Raw genomic sequence first — 20,719 nt, 5'->3', positions numbered from 1 at the left:
CCATATGTAGCTCCAAAAGTGCATTTCTCGGGATTTAACTTGATGTTGTGGTGTCGCAGTACGCCCAGTACTTCCTTTATATCTTCTGCATGCCTTTCTACCGTCGTGCTTTTAATGATCATGTCATCTACGTAGACGGAATAATTACCACTTTTATTGTCCGCGAATATCTTGTTCATCATCCTCTGATAGGTAGCTCCCGCATTCTTGAGCCCAAAGGGCATAACTTTGAAACAATAAGTGGCCTGATGTGTTACGAACGAGGTCTTGATTCTATCCAAGGGCTCCATAGGGATTTGATGATAACTAGACTTTACATCAGTAAAGGAATACATTGCGTGACCGGCAGTTCCATCTACAAGCATGTCTATGCAGGGTAGAGGATAATTATCTTTGGGGCAGGCTTTATTAAGATCTGTGAAATCGATGCACATACGATAAGACCCGCCAGCTTTCTTGACTAGTACGACGTTCGCCAACCACTGGGTATAAAGCACCTCCTCGATGGCATCCGCCTTTTGGAGCTTGGCGATTTCATCCTCAATCACTTTTTGCCTTTCCGGACCATGGTTTCTCCTCTTCTGAGCCACAGGAACCGCGTTTTTGTCAATGTTGAGTTTATGGGTGATCACGTCTGGGCTAATCCCGGGGAGTACTTCATCCTTCCACGCGAAAACATCTTCAGTTTCGCCAAGTACTTTGGTGATTGCGTCTCTGATCTCACCTTGTAGACTTTTAGCTATCCGCACCTGCTTCCCATCCGCCACAGGGTACATTTCGGTTTCCCCCAAAGCCATTGTGACGCGTTCCTCCTCATCCTCCTCCTTAGATTGAGGGCGAATCATTAAGGATGCAGAATATGTCTCTTGGGCCACTTTTTGACAACCTTTGACCATCATGCATCCCTTGGCCGTGGGAATGTAGAGTGTTAAATGGCGAATGGAGATAAGAGCTGCAACTTCGGAGATAAAAGGTCGTCCAAGGATAATATTGTAAGCTAATTGTCCATCTAAGATCGAAAACTCCAAATCTTCTCTCCAAACTTGATCATCCCCAGTAAGCTCGCAGTCCAAAGTAACCTGACCTTTCGTCTGAATGGTATGACCAGTTACTCCTAAAATATCGACCACAGTTGGTTCTACCCGGACAGGATCAATTTTGAGTTTGGCGAATGCTCCTCGTGTAATGATGTTACATGAACTTCCCGTATCAATCATTACTCGCCTTATTTCCCAACCTTCAACCCTCATGGTGACAACCAGTGCGTCCGCATAGGGTGCAATCTTCTGACCTGTATCTGAAAAAGGGCGGTTTAATGACATTCTCTCAAGGGTGGTCATCCTTGCCTTCTTTGCCGTTGGCTGATAACCAGGTCCGCCAGCTATGACGTTAATTATGTTTTTTCTCTTCCTTTTCGTCGAGTCCTCCTTGAGTCTATCATCTTCTCTTCCTTCTATTTGGATAAATCGATCCAATTTACCTTGTCCACCAAGTTGTTTGGTTTTTCGAGTCAACCCCCAACGAGCATCCGCGTAGCCATTTTCCTTGTGACATTTATAACAATTCTCAGGAGTGGTCGTATCTGTGCGACCAGCACTTGGCGGTGTAATTATCAGTGATTTAATCTCAGAGGAGGAATTTCGTTTTTCCTCCGTCATGATGTTTCAGTGTGAACAAAAAATCCTTTATTTAACCAAGGATTCCACCTTCACCGCACCAATTGATAACACTGGATAAATTTCCAATCAGATCACGTCCCTGTGAGGCGCCGTTGGGATCGGCCGGGGACACTCCGATGCCAAAGTCAGTAACAAATATGGAGAATAAACTGTATGGACAAAGCTTAGCGAAGAGTAAGAATATATATACCTCGATAGCCTAGACGTAGGCTATTTATAGTTTGATGGATTTGTAACTTCTAGGTAACTAGAGAGTCTCCATTAATGCTCATTTAATGGCGATTACAAGTTACTCTTAACCTGGCGGGTTAAGACTATTAATGATTCATTTAATGATCATTATGGCCGAGTTGACGGTTAGCCGTTACTTAGGTAAATGGAGAGATTCGCCATAGAGATCCGCCAGCGGATCTCTTAGAGCTAACCCAGGGGGATCCTCCGGGCGGCTTCCTATGCCACGTGGCATACTTGAGGCGATTATCTCTTTTGGTCCTTACGATAATATCCCGATGTTATCAGCGCCGTTACCCGAAAAACGGAAAATGGCTTAACACCGTTAAAGTGATGACGTGACACAGGGGTAAAATCGGAAAATCGAATTTTTTTTATTTTTTCCCTCTCTCTCTCCTCTTCTTCCTCCTTCTTCCCAAAGCCAAAACTGATGACACAGATGCTCTCTATATCGGTTAAAACCGCTAAAAATTCAATCTTTTTAATCTTTAAATACCGTTTCTTTCAAATCCTCTTCTTCAACCTCTAAACACTCAAAACACAACAACCCATTTCAACATGGCTACAAACCCAAAAAATTCTGCACCCGAAAATGTCATCTTCGGTGATCCGAGTGAAGACTCCAAGTACCTTATTTTGAGGCCAGAGAAAGCTGGATTGACAAACTTATTTAAATTCTCAGTATGCAATGACAAAGATAGTGGATTGAGATTTCTAGATGGCTCAGACATTGGAGTAATTAGTGAAGAAACAGCTCAACAAAAATGGCTTTTTATGGTATCTATTGTAATTCGGAAAATTCTTCATCTTGTTAAAAAGCCAATGCTGTATTTAGGTTATCTGATTGAGTTCATCCTCAATCTTCTCGCTCAAAACGGTGGCGTATTTGGCTTGATATACAACTGTGTTCTTGGTAAACATGTTTTTGTTTTTGTTTTGTTCTTCCTTTTCTGTTCTGTTTATGCTTTTATGGTGTTTGATGAAATGACTGTGTGAAACTTATAAGGGATTAGTGTATTGTGGCAGGGAAATTGGTGATGCCGGAGAGAGGGTCGGAGAGTTTTTATACTTTTATTGGGCATTTAGATGGGAGATTAGATCTTTACAAGGGTAAGGACTTGATTGAAGAGACAAGTATCAGAGCTGAATTGGGGAATAGAGCTCTTATGGATCTTTGTATTATGGCTTCTAAGTTAGCTTCCGGAAATCTGGAAATTGGAAATCGGAAATTAAAAAAAAGAATAGAAGAAAAAAAGAAGAAGAAAAAGGAGGAAGGAGAAGGACAGGAGAAGAAGAAGAAGGAGAATGAGGAGGAGGAAGAAGAAGAAGAAGAAGAAATAAAAAATAAAAAAAATAAAAAAAATTCGATTTTCCGATTTTACCACTGTGCCACGTCAGCACTTTAACGGTGTTAAGCCATTTTCCGTTTTTTGGATAACAGCGCAAACCACAGTCCTTTTTTTGTATTAACAAACCACAAGGGTTTTTTTGGAAGAACATCAAACCACATGAGTTTTTTTTGGAATTTACCCTTTAATCTATTGTCTCATTAGTAAAGATATTGTTGGGGTTTAGTGTCCTAGGATACAAACTTAATGTAAATGAATTGTTCTTTATATCATTTGTTTAATGAGATATATGTTTTATAACTATATAAAGGCAATCCCTTTTAAGCACTAAATAAAGTCTAATAAAAGGAAATCCGTAAGTTTATTTAAAGTGATTATAAAGTGTTCATACAAGCATGAAGTGAGACAAAACTTTATAGTAAACTGATAAACTTAAAACCACCCCAAGTCAAGTGATATGTTTGGGATTGACATATCACTGTTGAGACTTGTATGTAACAATGTCTTCTGTCCGACAGAAAGCTGATCTCACAAGCTTCATATATACAGATATCTGGACAGTTACATAGATCCGATGAAACGTTGTTCATTAGGATTGGGGATCCGATTTGAGATAACAGGATGGGTAGATTCATCCTTGTCACCTGTTCATCTCATTGGTATTAATAGGTATAACTAATCCTCAGATTCAAAGGAATATTAATTGGTATTCTGGATTACGGAATGTGATGCTTTGACTCTAGTGTAGCATGATCCTTAACAGAGATGACTCTGGGGTGTGAACAGTAGACGTTGGGTATCATAGGAAGTAATTGCAGAGTCGTTATATATTGGATTGAGCATTTATCACTCCCGATAAATGGGAGATACATCCATGGATCGCTTGTGGAAGACTCGACTCTAAATCCTTGCAAGGTGATAGCTTAAGAGTAAGAAATACAGATTTCACTTAACCTATCTTTTTGAGTTGACTCGGCCTGTACAAGTAAAACGAACGTCTCGCTATATGTGACTTGACATCACTCATATTCATAAGATTCAGTTCAAGGATGTAGTTGATAAAGGATCGAATTATACTGTAACTAATACGGAAAGGTTAATGACAGAATCAACCTGTCTTCTTATAGCTCTGGGGGAATGATTACGGACTTGCTAATCACATACTCTATACATCATTCCGTTATGCAAAGATTAAATATAATTATTTGAAAATTAATTTAATAACGTTGCATACGGCTATAAGCAATAAGAACCTAATGGATCACACATAAGACTTGGAACCTAAAAGAGAGATAGATGTTAATTAATTGATAGAAGCCCAATTGAGCCCAATAAGGCCCATGGACATAAGGGGGTCGAAATTCATGTAGTGATATACATGAATAATTAATTTGATTTTGTTAATCCTAATTAGATTAGGAATATGAATTAAATTAATTAAGAGATAATTAAGTTAGAAGTTTTAATTAGATTAATATACTCCTATTATTATCCAATAAGGTTATTATTATTATCCTTAATATATTAGATATATAGTGAGATAATAATTAGGAATTCTATTCCGAATGGAATTCCTATTCAGTAACCTAATTCTATCTAACTAGGGATTAGATACAAGAGATTATAAATACCCCTTCCCTTGAGATTTTCGAAATCCAAGCAAGCCATACCCTACTTGTGATTTTCGAAATTCACCTAGTCTAAGAGAGAGAAAATTCGACACCCCTAGTTCGAGGACGAGATTTCTCTATGAAGAAAAACAAACAAAAGGGAGAAATTCGTTTTACTACTCCTACATCAGGTCAGTTCACGATTTCGCGGATTTCCGGAGATTGAACCGACAGATCGTCGCGATTTTTGGACAGGAGCTTCTAGACATATTCTTCCACGTTTCCACCGAAGGGATTGTCGTTCAGATGTCTAGAATGTCTGTTTCGGATAGGGGCAGATTAGTAGATAGTTTCTATCTCTTTTGAAGTTGTGGGCACTTCGTTTGCAACGGTAGATAGAACTTCTAAAAGGTATTTCTTCTTATCCTTCTTTATATGAAATAACGGTTAACGGATCTTGTGGTTAAATGGAAATAGGTTAAAATTTTATATTTCCGTTGCTATACCTTAGCCTAATTTCCAACAGATATAAGCTATAAATAAAAATACTAATTAAGTTATTACAAGCCAAGAGAAATAAAGAGTCTGGAATGTGAAAATTGAGACCATATGAGATAAGACATTTATAATACTAAGCTTAGCCAATGAAACTTCCATCAATCAAAATATCTCCCAAATTTGTTTCAAAAAATGACTTTATCAAAGGATGCCATTTCGCTACTAGCAGTTGTGATGAAACTTGTCTCATAGTTGGCCGAAATTCCGGATTTGTACTCAGACATGCAAATGCAACTTTAAAAACGTTCATCACTCCTCAACAGTTTTACTATGAGGAGCAGAAAGGCGTTGATTAATTACATCCTTTAACAATGTTTGTTGGCAATTCGGTGTAATGGATGAAGATGATGATGAAAAGGACGATATGAGATCTCCCGGATGCCTTCCCATTATTATTGCAAGTGCCACCACACCGAAACTATAAACATCACATTTTTCATTGATCTTCATTGTATATGCCAGTTCTACAAAAACAAAAATTAAAACCACATCAAAGTATCCAATCAAGCATAAGAAATTTTCAAAATGTAATGTAACAAATAAACAAACAAAGTTAAGGAATGTACCTGGAGCAGTATATCCAAATGTGCCTGCAAATGATGTCCGGTTTGAGGAGTCTGGCATCAATAGTTAAGCTGTTCCAAAATCAGAAACATGAGCTTCAAATTCTGAATCCAACAACACATTGTTACTCGTAATGTCTCGATGAATAATTGGAGGAGAGCAATCATGGTGCATATATGATAGCGCATCAGAAATTCCCTCAAGAATATTGAGCCTTTTACTCCAATCTAACTCCATATTTTCATTCGTACCACTTAGCATCTTTCTCAAACTTCCTCTTTCAATGAAGTCGTAGATCAAAAAAGAGTGTTTGTGATGTGAGCAAAACCCATATAATTTGACAATATTTCGATGACGTATGTTTGTCAATGCTCCAACCTTACTTGTAAATGCTTAAATGATTTTGGGACTTATGAAGTTTCTTCACAGCAACTACTCGATTGGGTGATACTATAGCCTTATAGACAATTACATAGCCTCCTTCCCCAATGCAATATTTGGAGTTGAACTCTTCTGTCACCTCAATAATTTTTTCATATTGCAAATCCTGATCTTGCCCAAACATGTTATAATTAACTTTGTCATTTGCTTCTCCTGACTTGGTTTTCTTGCTTTTCATTCTTCGATAAAGAAGGAACAAACCCACAACCAAGAAAAACAATATCAATAGACCACCTAAAAGAGCTAGAGCAATTAATATTCCATCCTTCTTGTTACTCTGTGATAAGAGCACAATTTCAGTCTGGTATTTTTTCCACATAAGTCTCTATTGTTTCCAAGCGGAGCCTCACGAAAAGCTTTAATGTCTGGAATTTGACCTTCTAATTCATTCCATGATAAGTCCACTACTGTCAAGCCTAATTCAAAAGTTTTAGGAATTGAACCTGATAGGAAATTGTGGGATAGGTTCAACACCTCTAGTCTTTGCAGCCCCCCAAATTGTTGTGGAATAGCATTAACCAACTGATTTTGACTGAGATCAAGTTTTTCTAGAGAGCGTAAACTGCTTAGGTTTGACGGAATGCTTTCTGTTAAATTGTTCATGCTAAGATTCAAAAACAATAGTCTCAAGCACCCTCCAATTTTCTCTGGAATTTCTCCGCTAAGATTGTTGGCTGCTAAGTTAAGATGTTCAAGATTAGATAGCATTCCTATTTCATTAGGAATGACACCTGAAAGGTTCTTATCATCAAGCAAAACTTTGACCAACTTTATTAGCTTTCCCAATTCCTTTGGTATTGTCCCTTCAAGCTGATTTGATGTGAGCTCTATCCCTTCTAAACGAGGTGCTGATACGGATCGGTTTCGTGACGTGTTAGTTTTAATCGTAAACTAACAAAGATGTTCTTCTCTAGCTAAACTAGAAGGAGTGAATCCCAATTTCATGGACTAAATCCATAGGAATAATAAAATCCCCATTGTTGAAGGTAGAACCTTAACAAAGCTTCTTGAAGAAGAATTATATTTGATTGATAAAAAGTTAAGCATTACAATGACAAAGAGATGAATTTATATCATCTCAAAAACCCTAATTGCCAAATTACATAAAGGGCAAATTACATAGCTAATTAAAACATAAAGATAAGGGGTAAATGAGTTAAATATAAAGGGGTGGCATGGATGGTAAATAGAGAGTGGTAGGGTTGTAATAAGGGAGTGGCAAAGGTGTAAATAAGGAGTGGCAGGATTGTAAATAAGGAGGGAGTATGGAGTAAGGAGTAAGTTCCTTAAGTTGAAGGCACGCGGGGTGTGCCTAATTCTACGTGGGGCGTGCCTTGGCTGATGAGCTCCTCTCTGGATCAGTACTTACTCTACGCGGGGAGTGCCCAATTGTACGCGGGGCGTGCCTTGGCTGATGAGCTCATCTCTAGATCAGTGCTCACTCTACGCGGGGTGTGCCCAATTATACGTGGGGCGTGCGTGAGCTGTTGAGCTGTTATGTGGCCCTGTTTTGGCCTCTTTACCCGCTTGTTGCTTGTGCTTGGTCCTTCCTCCGACTTCCCTCGTACGGACCCGATCCTAGGGAAAGATGCCCCGCATCAGGTGCCTTTCCAATTTCAGATGGTATTGTGCCGGTGATATTATTATTTGAGATTTTTAAACTTGATAAGTTGAGAAACGTTTCCCATTTCCATGATGACAGCTCTCCATAAAATTTGTTATGACTCAATTCCATGAAGTTTAGGTGAGGATATATACCAAACCTTTCAGATATATTTCCTGTCAATTGATTATTCTCAAGACAAATTCTCACTAAAGTGCTGCAATTTCTCAAGCTTTTTGGGATGGGACCACTCAAATAATTATGAGATACTGTAAAATATTGAAGTTTATCACCAGAGCATATGCCCTCTGGTAATTGCCCATTCAATTTATTGTTGTGTATTCCAAAGGCAGATAAGGTAGTGAAATTTTTAATCTCCCCGGGAAGAACTCGAGTGAGATTATTGTTTTGCAACCAAATTTCTCTGATATATCTCAATTTTCCAATTTCATGAGGTATGGGACCAGTAAGACTATTTGTTCCTAAATCAAGAACTGTGATGGATGTCAACATTCCAATCTCATTAGGTATGAAACCAGAAAGTTGATTGTAACGAAAATAAAGGGTGGACAAATGTGTCAAGTTTCCTATAGAGGTTGGAATGGGACCAGTGAAACTATTATTTGACAATTGAAGATTTCTCAGGGATGTCAACATTCCAATCTCATGAGGTATGGGACCAGAAAGTCGATTGGAATGAAGAACAAGAATGGACAATTTTGTCAAGTTTCCTATGCAACTTGGAATAGTACTTATAAGATTATTAAATGACAATGCAAGAACAGTAACAGATTTCAAAATTCCAATTTCTGGAGGTATGGAACCAGAAAGTTTATTGTCATTTAAATAAACAGTTGACGAGCTGGTCATATTTGCTAAAGAAATAGGGATAACACCAATGAGATGATTGTTGGATAAATCAAGATAACCGAGAGACCTCAAAATTCCAATATCTTTAGGAATGCAACCAGAAATGTCATTGAGAGACAAGTCAAGGACTTGGAGTTTAGAAAGATTAGAAAGTTGGAAAGGAATGTTGCCATGGAAAGAGTTGTTGCTAAGGTCGAGCTCGATAAGATATGGAAAAGATAAGAAGCTGAGACTTTGAAGCGTACCTTTCAAACCATAATCCGGAAGGTTGATATTTGTAACAGTTTCAGGCTTCTTATGATGACAGGAAATTCCAGACCAGTTGCAAGGAGAAGTAGATAGAGACCATGAAGATAAGATAGAATTATGAAAAGAATGAGGTAGAGAATTTGATTTCTTACTATTTCTCATTAAAACATTACATTATGCTTACCTATATTATATATTTGTTATAGGCTTGTTGAGCAAGGATAAAGGACACACAAAAGACAAAGGAATAAAAAACAGGACAAAACAAGTGGTGCAATCCCGGACGTTGATCAAGGCTGGTGACGATGGACGGTTGTGATTAAGAGGGATTTGCTTGGCTGTTTGATGGTGCAGGATTGACACTTGTGTGTTATTCTAGAACCCTCTTTTGGTAAAAAGACCGAACCACCCTTGGGTGGTGAAACGTCTTCAATAAGGTCTTATATTCTGAAGTCTGTGTACTTGATGTTTGGGAAGCCAAAAAGACATTGAAACCATCTCCTCCTTTCTCCTGGTTTCAAGACTGTAAATCTTCTTGTTTTCTTCTTCTGAGCTTGAGTGTTCTGTAAATCTTATTACCCTTCCTCAAACTATGCTTGGTAGAGATTACGCAAGCCTAGTTTGCTAAGGAGAAATCGGAGTTGCGGAGAGTGCTGGGCCTTCGTGAAGAGGTCGGCGAGTTGCATGGAAGAGGAGATAGGCATGAGACAGATCAAACCCGACTGAACCCGTTCCCGAATCACGTGGCAATCGATCTCGATGTGCTTCGTGCGTTCGTGAAACACCGGATTCTGTAGGATATGCATGGCGGAAACATTATCGCAAAAGAGCAAGGCGGAGGTGACCTGCAGAGTCATCAAATCGGCGAGTAAGAAGGTTAACTAGTGGAGTTCGCACGAGGTGGAAGCCATTGCCTGGTATTCTGCTTCCGATGAGGAACGGGACACTGTATTCTGCTTCTTCAAACGCCAGGAGATGATGGCGGAGCCCAGAAAAACGACATAGCCGGTGATTGACTTTCTAGTTTCATTGCATGTGCCCCAGTCTGAGTCTGAAAAAGCCTGAAGCTGAAGGTTGTTTGATGCCGGAAAGAAGAGGCCAAGGCCAATGGTGCCTTTGAGGTAACATAAGATCCTTGTAACCCTGTGTTGATCATCTGTGTTTGGTCGGGTTAGGTGTTGGGACAGTTGGTTAACAATGTATGAGATTTCGGGTCTTGTGTGGGTAAGGTAAAGCAATTTCCCTATGATTTGTCTGTAACTGGTGATGTCTGATAGTGGGGTAGTGTTGGAATTTGGTTTGTGATTAGGTAGGGCTGGTGAGGAGGCTGGTTTACAGTCAAGATAATTTGTTTCTTGAAGTAATTCTAACGTGTATTTTCTCTGTGACATATGCAGCCCCGTGGAACTACGAGCGAACTCAAACCCTAGAAAGTAGTGGATGGGGCCAAGGCCCTTGATGCTGAAAGAGGCATGCAAGGAGTCCTTTGCTCGGGAAATGTCATGTTCGTCGTTTCCTGCAATTATGACATCGTCAACATAGACCAACAACATTGTGATGGATTTGTTCACCTGCCTGGTGAAGAGTGATGGGTCGGCACCAGACTGCAGAAATCCCATGGATTTGATGGTAGCGGTGAGTTTGGCGTTCCACTGTCGCTTCGCCTGTCGAAGACCATAGAGAGATTTGTTGAGTTTACAGACTTTCCTTGGAGAAGCTCCCTGGACTCCGGGAGGGAGTGTCATGTAGACGTCTTCGTGCAACTCACCGTGAAGGTAGGCGTTGTCAATATCTAATTGTTGAATGTGCCATCCTTTTGAAGTAGCAACCGTCAATAATGTTCTAATTGTTGTGAATTTCGCTACAGGTGCGAAGGTGGCTGTAAAGTCAACACCGACCTGTTGATTGTAGCCTTTGGCTACTAGCCTCGCTTTGAAGCGAGCAATGGTGCCGTCTGCTCTGTGCTTAAGTTTGTAGGCCCATCTACAGCCGATTGCTTTCTTTCCCTCAGGTAAATCCATTATCCTCCATGTCTGATTAGCTTCTAAGGCTGTGAGCTCCTCGTTTATAGCACGTTGCCAATTATGATCTAAGCAGGCTTGTTTGTATGTCGCAGGTTCTACATGGCAGGTGATATTAAGGGCAAAGGTTTGCCTTTGCTGGGATAATTTATCATAGGATAAGTGCTTACTCAGGGTGTGCGGTGAATTTGTATGGTCAGGCACCGGAGTTCCTCGCAACAAGGCGAGGTGATAATCCTGAAGGTAAGTGGGAGCTCGCCTTGTTCTAATTGGTCTTATGGTTGTCTGTTGTTGAATGGGATTGATGACCTCTTCTGTTGTATGGTTGTCTATGTGTTATTCTTCCTGCACATCTGCTTCTTGCATTGGTTCCGCATCATTGTCTGTGTCTGCATCATCTTCATTTAATGTCATGTGGAGAGTGTCAAGTTCGTCTTCTGTGCAGTATGATGTGTCTACCTTGTCATTTTGATCTGAGAATGGAAAATGGTCTTCAAAAAATTGAACATGACTGGAAAAGAAGATAACGTCAGTGGTTAGGCTCAATAATCTATAGCCTTTGGTGTCTCTTCCATATCCCATAAAGACACATTTTATGGCTCTATCTGTGAATTTGTTCTTGTGTCTGTCTAATGTTAAGGCATAAGCCAAACATCCAAAGATCCTGAGATCTTTCACACTGCTCTTCTTTCCGTAGATGCATTCGTATGGTGTCTGTTGTTGTATTGGTGTGGACGGTAGTCTATTGATCAAGTAGACTGCATGACTGACTGCTTCTCCCCAATAAGCCTTTGGCATGGAACTTTGCATCATCAATGCCCTTGTTGTGTTCATTATGTCTAAATATTTTCTTCCCACTCGTCCGTTCTGTTGTGGTGTTTCAGGACACGAAGTTTGATGCATGATTCCTTCATTGAGATAAAAATCCCGCATGGTAAACTTGGGGCCATTGTCTGATCTAATTTTTTTTACTTACTTGTTGAATTGTCGGGCTATGTGAGCGCAAAAATGCTTCAATGTTGGTCCAGCCTCCCCTTTGTTCTGTAACAAGGCAACCCATGTGTATCTGCTATAGTCATCGAGTATAGTCAAAAAATAGTGTTTGTCAAGATGGGATTCTTTTACAGGGCCCCATATATCCACATGGATTAGTTCAAAAGCTTGTGTTGCTATAATGTTACTTAGAGAAAAAGGTCTTTTCTTTTGTTTGGCCCTTTGACAAACGTCACATGGCATTCCTTTTGATTTCTGATAATCATTACATGGTAATTCTAGGCTCCTCAAGCGCTTATAAGAGGGATGCCCAAAGCGTGAGTGCCATACATTTCCTTTGATTGAATAAGAAAAAATAGAAATGTCTTTAACTATACTAGGTAATGGGTGCTCTAGGTGATATAAGCCTCCTTGTTCCTTAGCCCAGCCAATCCTCTTCCAATTCGTGGTGTCCTGTAGCACACATGTCGAACCAGTTATAACAATTCGTATTTCACCTGTGTCTAATAACTTGCTAGTTGATATCAAATTATAGTCAAACTTGGGAATGCATAACACACGGTATAGGATAATTTTTGGACTCAAAATAACTGTGCCTATATAATCTGCTTTCACCTTTTCTCCATTTGGTAAACTAACCCAGCATTTTTCTATTCTTTTGTATGAGCTGAAAAATTCAACACTGCAAATAATGTGGTCGGTAGCCCCAGTATCTATTATCCAGCAGGAATTCGCAGTTTTATCAAGAGAGGTGTTAAAAATGTTACCAGAACTGTCCCCCTTCACAAAGGTATTGACGCTGCTGGTTGAGGCTATGGCCTTCCCGTGTGGTTTCGGAGGTAGCAACGCAACGAGCTTCTGGTATTGATCCTTTGTGAGAGTGAAGTGATCTCCATTGATCTGTGAGTTATCTTCCTCGCTTGAATCTTTCGTTCCTTCCTTTCCTTGGTTAGTCGCAACATTCGCCTTAACTTGTGGTGTTTTATAACTGTTGTTCCTGCCCTTGTTGCCATAGCTCGGAGGATAGCCGTGCTTTTTATAGCAAATATCCTCGGTATGTCCCGTATTGCCGCAGAAGGTGCAAAGAGATGAGTTCATGTTGCTGTTGTTGCCCTTACGATTAGGGAACCTGGTATTGTAGCGATTTCCCTGCTTGTTTTGCATATTGGTGAAGCCGGCGAAAGGGCTGTTCTCACTTCCTTCATTATGTTTTGCAGGTGACATCCCGATTTGTTGTTCATGTTGTATTGACAAGGCATAAACCTTGTTGAGTGAAGGAAGTGGCTCCATCAGAAGGATCTGAGAACAAATGGTGGAATAGGCTTCATTAAGACCCTGAAGGAACATCATCACTTGGTCGGCGTCCTGTTGATCTCGTAGCACCCGGATGGCATCACAGCGGCATGCCGGAACACACGAGCACACAGGCATAGGTCTGAGGTTGGAGAGCTCATCATACAAGATTTTAAGGCTTGTGTAGTAATCTGTAACGTTGTCATTGCCCTGTTTCAGGCTCTGAATCTCCCTTCGAAGTTCGAGGATCCTCAGGGAATCCGTTTGTGCAAACCTTTCCTTCAGATCAGCCCAGATTTGGTGAGCCTTGTCCAGCCACATGATGCTTCTAGCTATCGACGGTGAAAGTGCATGATTTATCCATGACATGACCATATTGTTGCATCTCTCCCATTGACTATACATGTTATCTGTCGCTGGTGGTGCCGTTAGAGTCCCATCAACAAAGCCATATTTGTTTTTGGACATCAAGGCAACTTTTATCGATCTAGACCACTGATGGTAGTTTGGTCCAGTGAGGACTTGTGTGACAAGAGCCATAGCTGGAGTTTCATTTTGAGGGAGGTGATAGGGGCTGCTGGAGGTGATAATGGGACCAGCCATAGCTGCAAAGAAAGCTTATGATGAAGCTTGATAAAGGTAGAGTATTTTCTCTGATACCATGAAAAGAATGAGGTAGAGAATTTGATTTCTTACTATTTCTCATTAAAACATTACATTATGCTTACCTATATTATATATTTGTTATAGGCTTGTTGAGCAAGGATAAAGGACACACAAAAGACAAAGGAATAAAAAACAGGACAAAACAAGTGGTGCAATCCCGGACGTTGATCAAGGCTGGTGATGATGGACGGTTGTGATTAAGAGAGATTTGCTTGGCTGTTTGATGGTGCAGGATTGACACTTGTGTGTTATTCTAGAACCCTCTTTTGGTAAAAAGACCGAACCACCCTTGGGCGGTGAAACGTCTTCAATAAGGTCTTATATTCTGAAGTCTGTGTACTTGACATTTGGGAAGCCAAAAAGACATCGAAACCATCTCCTCCTTTCTCCTGGTTTCAAGACTGTAAATCTTCTTGTTTTCTTCTTCTGAGCTTGAGTGTTCTGTAAATCTATTAAGTGTTTGTGTGTGTGATGAATGTATGCATTGTAAGATATTTATAGCCCAATGGTATTAATTGATTACTTCTTTATATCAGTTAGATATTTGTTTTCCCACCTAATGGAAAGACCCAATTGAGAACCCATTTTCATATGTTGTACAATGAGAATGAAGTTTGCAGTATAATGTTGGTGTGTTGATTAAAGTTGTTCAGGAGGAGAAGCAATGTGACAAAAAAATCTCTACTCGTTTTGCTCATTTAAAAATTTAGGATTTTGATTGATTATTTTTCTCCTGACAAAATCAAATCGTATTACTTGTTGTATTTAGTTTAACGATGAGATATGTTGATTTTGTGATGTAGTATGTTAATTAATTAAACATGAGTTATGAGTTAGTTGAAATCCAAATTGAAAGGATTCAATTCGGTTTGTAAATTGAATCTTCAACTTTAAATGCATTATAAAAATATTGTATTGTTTGCTTGTCCATTTTCTATACAGCAAATTTAATTCTAAAAAGAGTAACTGTTGCTACTATGGAGTTTCTTTAAGATTTAATGGTTAATTGATTTGTAACATAAAATTTATTCTTAATAAGATTTACAGAACACTCAAGCTCAGAAGAAGAAAACAAGAAGATTTACAGTCTTGAAACCATGAGAAAGGAGGAGATGGTTTCGATGTCTTTTTGGCTTCCCAAACTTCAAGTACACAGACTTCAGAATATAAGACCTTATTGAAGACGTTTCACCGCCCAAGGGTGGTTCGTATTTTTACCAAAAGAGGGTTCTAGAATAACACACAAGTGTCAATCCTGCACCATCAAACAGCCAAGCAAATCCCTCTTAATCACAACCGTCCATCATCACCAGCCTTGATCAACGTCCGGGATTGCACCACTTATTTTGTCCTGTTTTTTATTCCTTTGTCTTTTGTGTGTCCTTTATCCTTGCTCAACAAGCCTATAACAAATATATAATATATGTAAGCATAATGTAATGTTTTAATGAGAAATAGTAAGAACACTGCGAAGCAAACTCATTGTGCAAAGTAATTTTATGGAGAAAATTCTACTTCAATGGATGATTTTGCTTCATATGTTTCGCAAAATGTGAAGCAAACTCATTCTGTGAAGTCATTTTCTGGAAAGAGAGAAAGATGAACACATAAATACAGTAGATACTCACCTTCTTTCCGCCTTTTGCCATTGAAATCAACAATAAACATATAAACGCAAAAGAACGTCGAAGAACGATGTCTTCGATTCGCACAAGAAGAAGAAAGAAACAAATGGAGGAAGAAGAAACATGAAGATGAAGAACCATATCTTCCATTCGCATCAGAAGAGAGAAACAAAGAGAGGAAGAAGAGACAGGATGATGGAAAAAATGGTTTCGGTTCGCACAATAAAAAGAAAGGAATACAAGTAGTTGAAACGATAGAAAGGAAGATAGGAAGATGAAAAGATTGGAGCATTTTGAGAAAGTCACAAATAAATAGTCTAGATATATAATGTGTTGGATAATTTGTCTAAATATGTAAATGTGCCTCCAATTTAAACCAGTTTTATAATTTTCCCTTTAAAATAATATTTGCATTAGACTCAGCACGTCTTAACTTGGGACCCTTATAATTTTGGAGGTGCTGAACGGAAAGACTCCTTGCACATCCTAATCTACGGGCTTGAGTCTTACATGGTGGAGACTTCTTCACATTTTTGTTGGTTCTCTTCTTATATCTTATGACATTTATGGCATCAGTCCGTACAAATTTTACTAATTGCCTTTAAGGTTTCCACCCTTTAGCAAAAAAAAAATCAATTTTAGTAAAAGTAATTTTTTTTATTGAAAGCCTGGTGCGTGGGAAAGGGCCGGCATCCCAACTATGTTGGCACCCCGAACCGCAAACCCAAACCAATATTATTAAAAAGAATCAAAAAATTACAAGAGCGTCGTAAAAGAGTAAACAAAATTAAGCAAAACGATATTATTAATTTTAGTAAAAGTAATTAAAATAATTAAAATATATAAATATTTTCAATATAAATGTGCATAATGCCACATTTAAAATTAAAGATCAATGTATTTAGTTTTATAAGGCTTCAACTATGAATTATTTTTCCTCAAGTAATTTTTGAGAAAATAAAATTTTTTTTCTCAGATATTTGGTATATTTTGTTAAGGGTTAATTACAAAAAAACTACCATGTGATTTGAACTGTTTGCGATGTGGTACTTGTGGTATTTTTTTTACAAACACAATCATGTGGTTGTCACGGTTAGATAAATAAAGGAGACGGCCGAAATTCTGTTAAATCATATGGGTAAGTTGGGAAAGAAAATTTTTGACTTTTCTTTTCTGACTTTTTGGGTTGACTTCTTCTTCTTCCGGTCTTTTTCCGGGCTTCTTCTTCCATTTTCTCCTCTTCTTCCTTTCTTTTCTCTTCTTTTTCTTCCTTATTCCTTCTCTTTATCTTCCCTTTTTCTTTTCTTCTATTCTTCTTTTAAATCAAACCAATTACAGATTTCTGGAAGATGTGAAGAATGTGTGGATTTTCTAGACATTCTTCACCTTGTCTGGTAACACGTCTGAAAAATCCAGACATTCTTTACATCTGGAAATTCCAGTCCAGGTTTCTGAAAATTTCAGATTTCTGGAATTTTCAGAATTAAAAAAAATTAGAAGAAAAAGAAGAAGAAAAAAAAGAAAAAGTGGGAAGAAGAAGAGAAGAGAGGAGGAAGAAGAAGAAGAAAATGGAGGAGGAGGAGGAGGAGGAGGAGGAGTTGAATCAAACAATGAAGAAGGAGAGAGGAGGAGAGAGAACGAAAAAATTAAGAAAAAAAATTAAAAAATTGAATTCCTAAATTGCCCATGTGCCACGTCAGCTTTTTAACAGAACTTTGGTCATCTCCTTTATTTGTTTAACGGTTTGTAAAAAAATACCACATGTACCACATTGTAAAAATTCCAAACCACAGGGTAGTTTTTTGTAATTAACCCTTTTGTTAATTAAGTATTTGTTTGCTTTAGCTGGTAATTTTTCGTTGTTATTAGTACTATTGCTAATAGTTGTTAACTTTTATCTTATCTGCTTGATAAATAATATTGTTTAGTTGTTATAATGAATTAATTTTTTGGAGATAGAATAACACATATATGTAAATACTATATTTTTTTTATTGAAAGCAGACAACTGGTAGGGACAAACTAAGGACATTCCAATTAGATTGGCATCCCCTACAAAACCGCCGAGACCAGAGCCGATATTATTAATAGAAAAATTAAAAGCACAAAAAAAGCAGTCAAAAGTTATGAGAAACCGTACACCTATTGTCCTACTAAATTACAGAAGAAAGCAGACGAACAAAATAAAGGAAGCTCAACCGACCAGACTAGATCAAAAGCGGTTTTGCCATAATCGGCTAAAACATCGGCCACTTGATTCCCTTCATGTAGATGTGCGAAACTACCATAGAAAACGAATCCATATGACACAAACAATGTAAGAGTCCATAGAACCTTAGTAGTACGACTTCGTAAGATATATTTACCACATAAACTAAGTCAGTCTCCATCCAAAGCCGACTACATCACCTTTGTAAGGCCGTTTTGATGGCGAAAACAACTGCAGCTAGTTCGCCTAGATAAGGAAAAGCACGGGCCCGTGGGAAAACAAACGCTGTTTTAAATACTTTATAAATAAATTAAAAAGGCATTATATGACATTAGTTTTAGTAAAAAGTAATTTAAATATTTAATATACTATTTTTCAATATAAAGGTACTTAATTCTTTGGGTATTTAATGGATCTATCTACAAATTGGATGAATACCCTAATCGGCAGCCATGTTCACCTAACCAACGTTGATTATAAATAGATTATATGACATGATTTAATACTTATACCTAAATCACAAAGGGTATTATCAAGGGCTAATTACTAATCTAGTCCATTTGAAGGAGTCCATTAATATATTTGACGACTTTGCTTCCATCTTACCAAATTAACTACTTTCATCCACTCTCAAACCGACCAAAGTGGCATTACCGCCATGTCTTGAGAGAGAATGGTTTATAGAGAGAGAAGAGATTATGTTTGTAGAGAGAGAAAAGATGGTGGTTTATAGACAGAGAAAGAAGAGATTATGTTTGTAAAGAGAGAAAAAACAATGGTTTATAAAGAGAAAAAGAATAGATTATGTTTGTAGAGATCTCAGAGTGAGGAAATAGAGAAGCATCTGCGGCAATGTTGTCGCATCTATGACGAATTTCGTCACAAATGCGACAAGAGTTGTCGTAGCTGCGACAAGAGTTGTCGCATTTGTTATGAAAATTGTCGCAGATGCAACAAATTTTGTCACAAATGCGATAAAAATAGAGGAAATTGTAACGATACCATTAGAGATGAAGAAAGAGGTAAAACCAACGAGAAAAGCAGACATGTAAGCTAAAAACATACCGTTTCCATGGGAAAGCTTCATTTGTTTTGTGTTTTCTTTCCAAAATTTAGAATACTTCAATAATCTCAAAAATCGCTAACGATTAGTATCAAAAACGGAAAAAGAAGAAGAATAGAACTAGGGGTATATTTATCCAAAATAGATGAAAGTGTCTAATTTGGTGAGATGGAAGCAAAATGGGTCAAATATGTTAATAGACAATTGATCTAGATTTGTAATTTGTCCTATTATCAATATGTAATGAACAATAAAGTAAGTAATTTGTCTACCAGGGTTTGTTTGGCCTTAATGGAAGTTATTCCTTAAGGAATCCTATGTTATTCCTTGAGGAATCCTTTTTCAACATTTGGCTTATTTTATTTTTTTTTGAAATAACTATTCCATAAAATATGTATTACAATAACAAAACGTCACAAAATAGGCGAAAGGTACGAAAAATACAAAAACGTGCAAAAATACAAAAACGCGAAAAATCCAAAAAAAAAAGAACACAAAAATGTGAAAAACACGATAAACACAAAAACGTACGAAAACGAAATAAAATTGTGAAAAAAAACATGAAAACCCTATGAATAACACGAACATGTGACAAAATGCGAAAAATACAAAAACGTGAAAAAACATGAAAAAACGGAAAAAACGGAAAAAACAAAAACACAAAAATGTGAAAACCGTGAAGACGCGAAAAACGGAAAAAAACATGAATAACACAAAACGTGACAAAATATGAAAACGTAAACAAACGTGAAAAATGCAAAAAAAACAAAAAGAAAACGTTAAAAATGCATTTGTCACATTTTTTATTTTCGTGTTTTTTTTATTTTCTTGCCGTTTTTTCACGTTTTCGTTTTTTCCATATTTTTCACATTTTCGTTTTTTCACATTCTTTTTACGTTTTCGTATTTTTTCACGTTTTCGTGTTTTTGATAGATTTTCACATTTTTTTGTATTTTGGCATTTTTTCACGTTTCCACATTTTTTCAAGTGTTCGTGTTTTAATGTTTTTTTTACGTTTTAATGTTTTCCACATTTTTTTATATTTTTGTGTTTTTCGCGTTTTCAAGTTCTTTTCACGTTTTCGTCTTTTCATTAGTTTTTTCTACATTCTTTATTTTTTTTTATTTTTACGTTTTTATAGTTTTTACTGTTCTTCCCGCGTCTCTACGTTTTTTTTTTGCGTTTCACGGTCTTGCACTTTTTTTTTGTTTTTTTCGTGTTCATCTTTTGCGGGTTTTTTTTTTTGCGTTAACATGTTTATATGTTTAACGCGTTTTCATCATTTTTCCACTTTTTTTTTTGCATTTTTTATTTTTTTTATTTTTTGCATTTTTCATACTTTTTACCATTGTCATAATTAAAATTTTAAAATAACGAAGAAGTTCACATTTTCGTGTTTTTGGCGTATTTACACGTTTTCGTTTAACAGTTTTTTTTTTTTTATGTTTTCACTTTTTCCATATGTAGTGAATAAGTTAAATGGAAGTTCCCATATGAATCTGATCAATCACTCACTTGTAAATTGCTTTAATGGTCCCTAAAGTTTGAGATCTATTTTAAAAATGTTTTCAAACTTTACTTTATTTCAATAAAGTTATTGAACTCTTCCTTTTTATTTCAATTAAATTATTCTCGCTAATTCTTAGAGAGAAAAGTCATTGAAATATTGACATGATGATAGTCACGTTGCACAAA

General features: G+C 37.5%; 1 pseudogene; it reads right to left on the bottom strand.

Moving 5' to 3' along the window:
• Positions 1–5,506: 5,506 nt before the first annotated feature.
• LOC136229917 (MDIS1-interacting receptor like kinase 2-like) lies at positions 5,507–9,316 on the bottom strand (annotated as a pseudogene).
• Positions 9,317–20,719: the final 11,403 nt, after the last annotated feature.

Source organism: Euphorbia lathyris, chromosome 5, assembly GCF_963576675.1.
Source record: "Euphorbia lathyris chromosome 5, ddEupLath1.1, whole genome shotgun sequence".
In the NCBI taxonomy this organism is placed as follows: Eukaryota; Viridiplantae; Streptophyta; class Magnoliopsida; order Malpighiales; family Euphorbiaceae; genus Euphorbia; species Euphorbia lathyris.
This window is presented reverse-complemented; position numbering and strand designations above follow the sequence as displayed.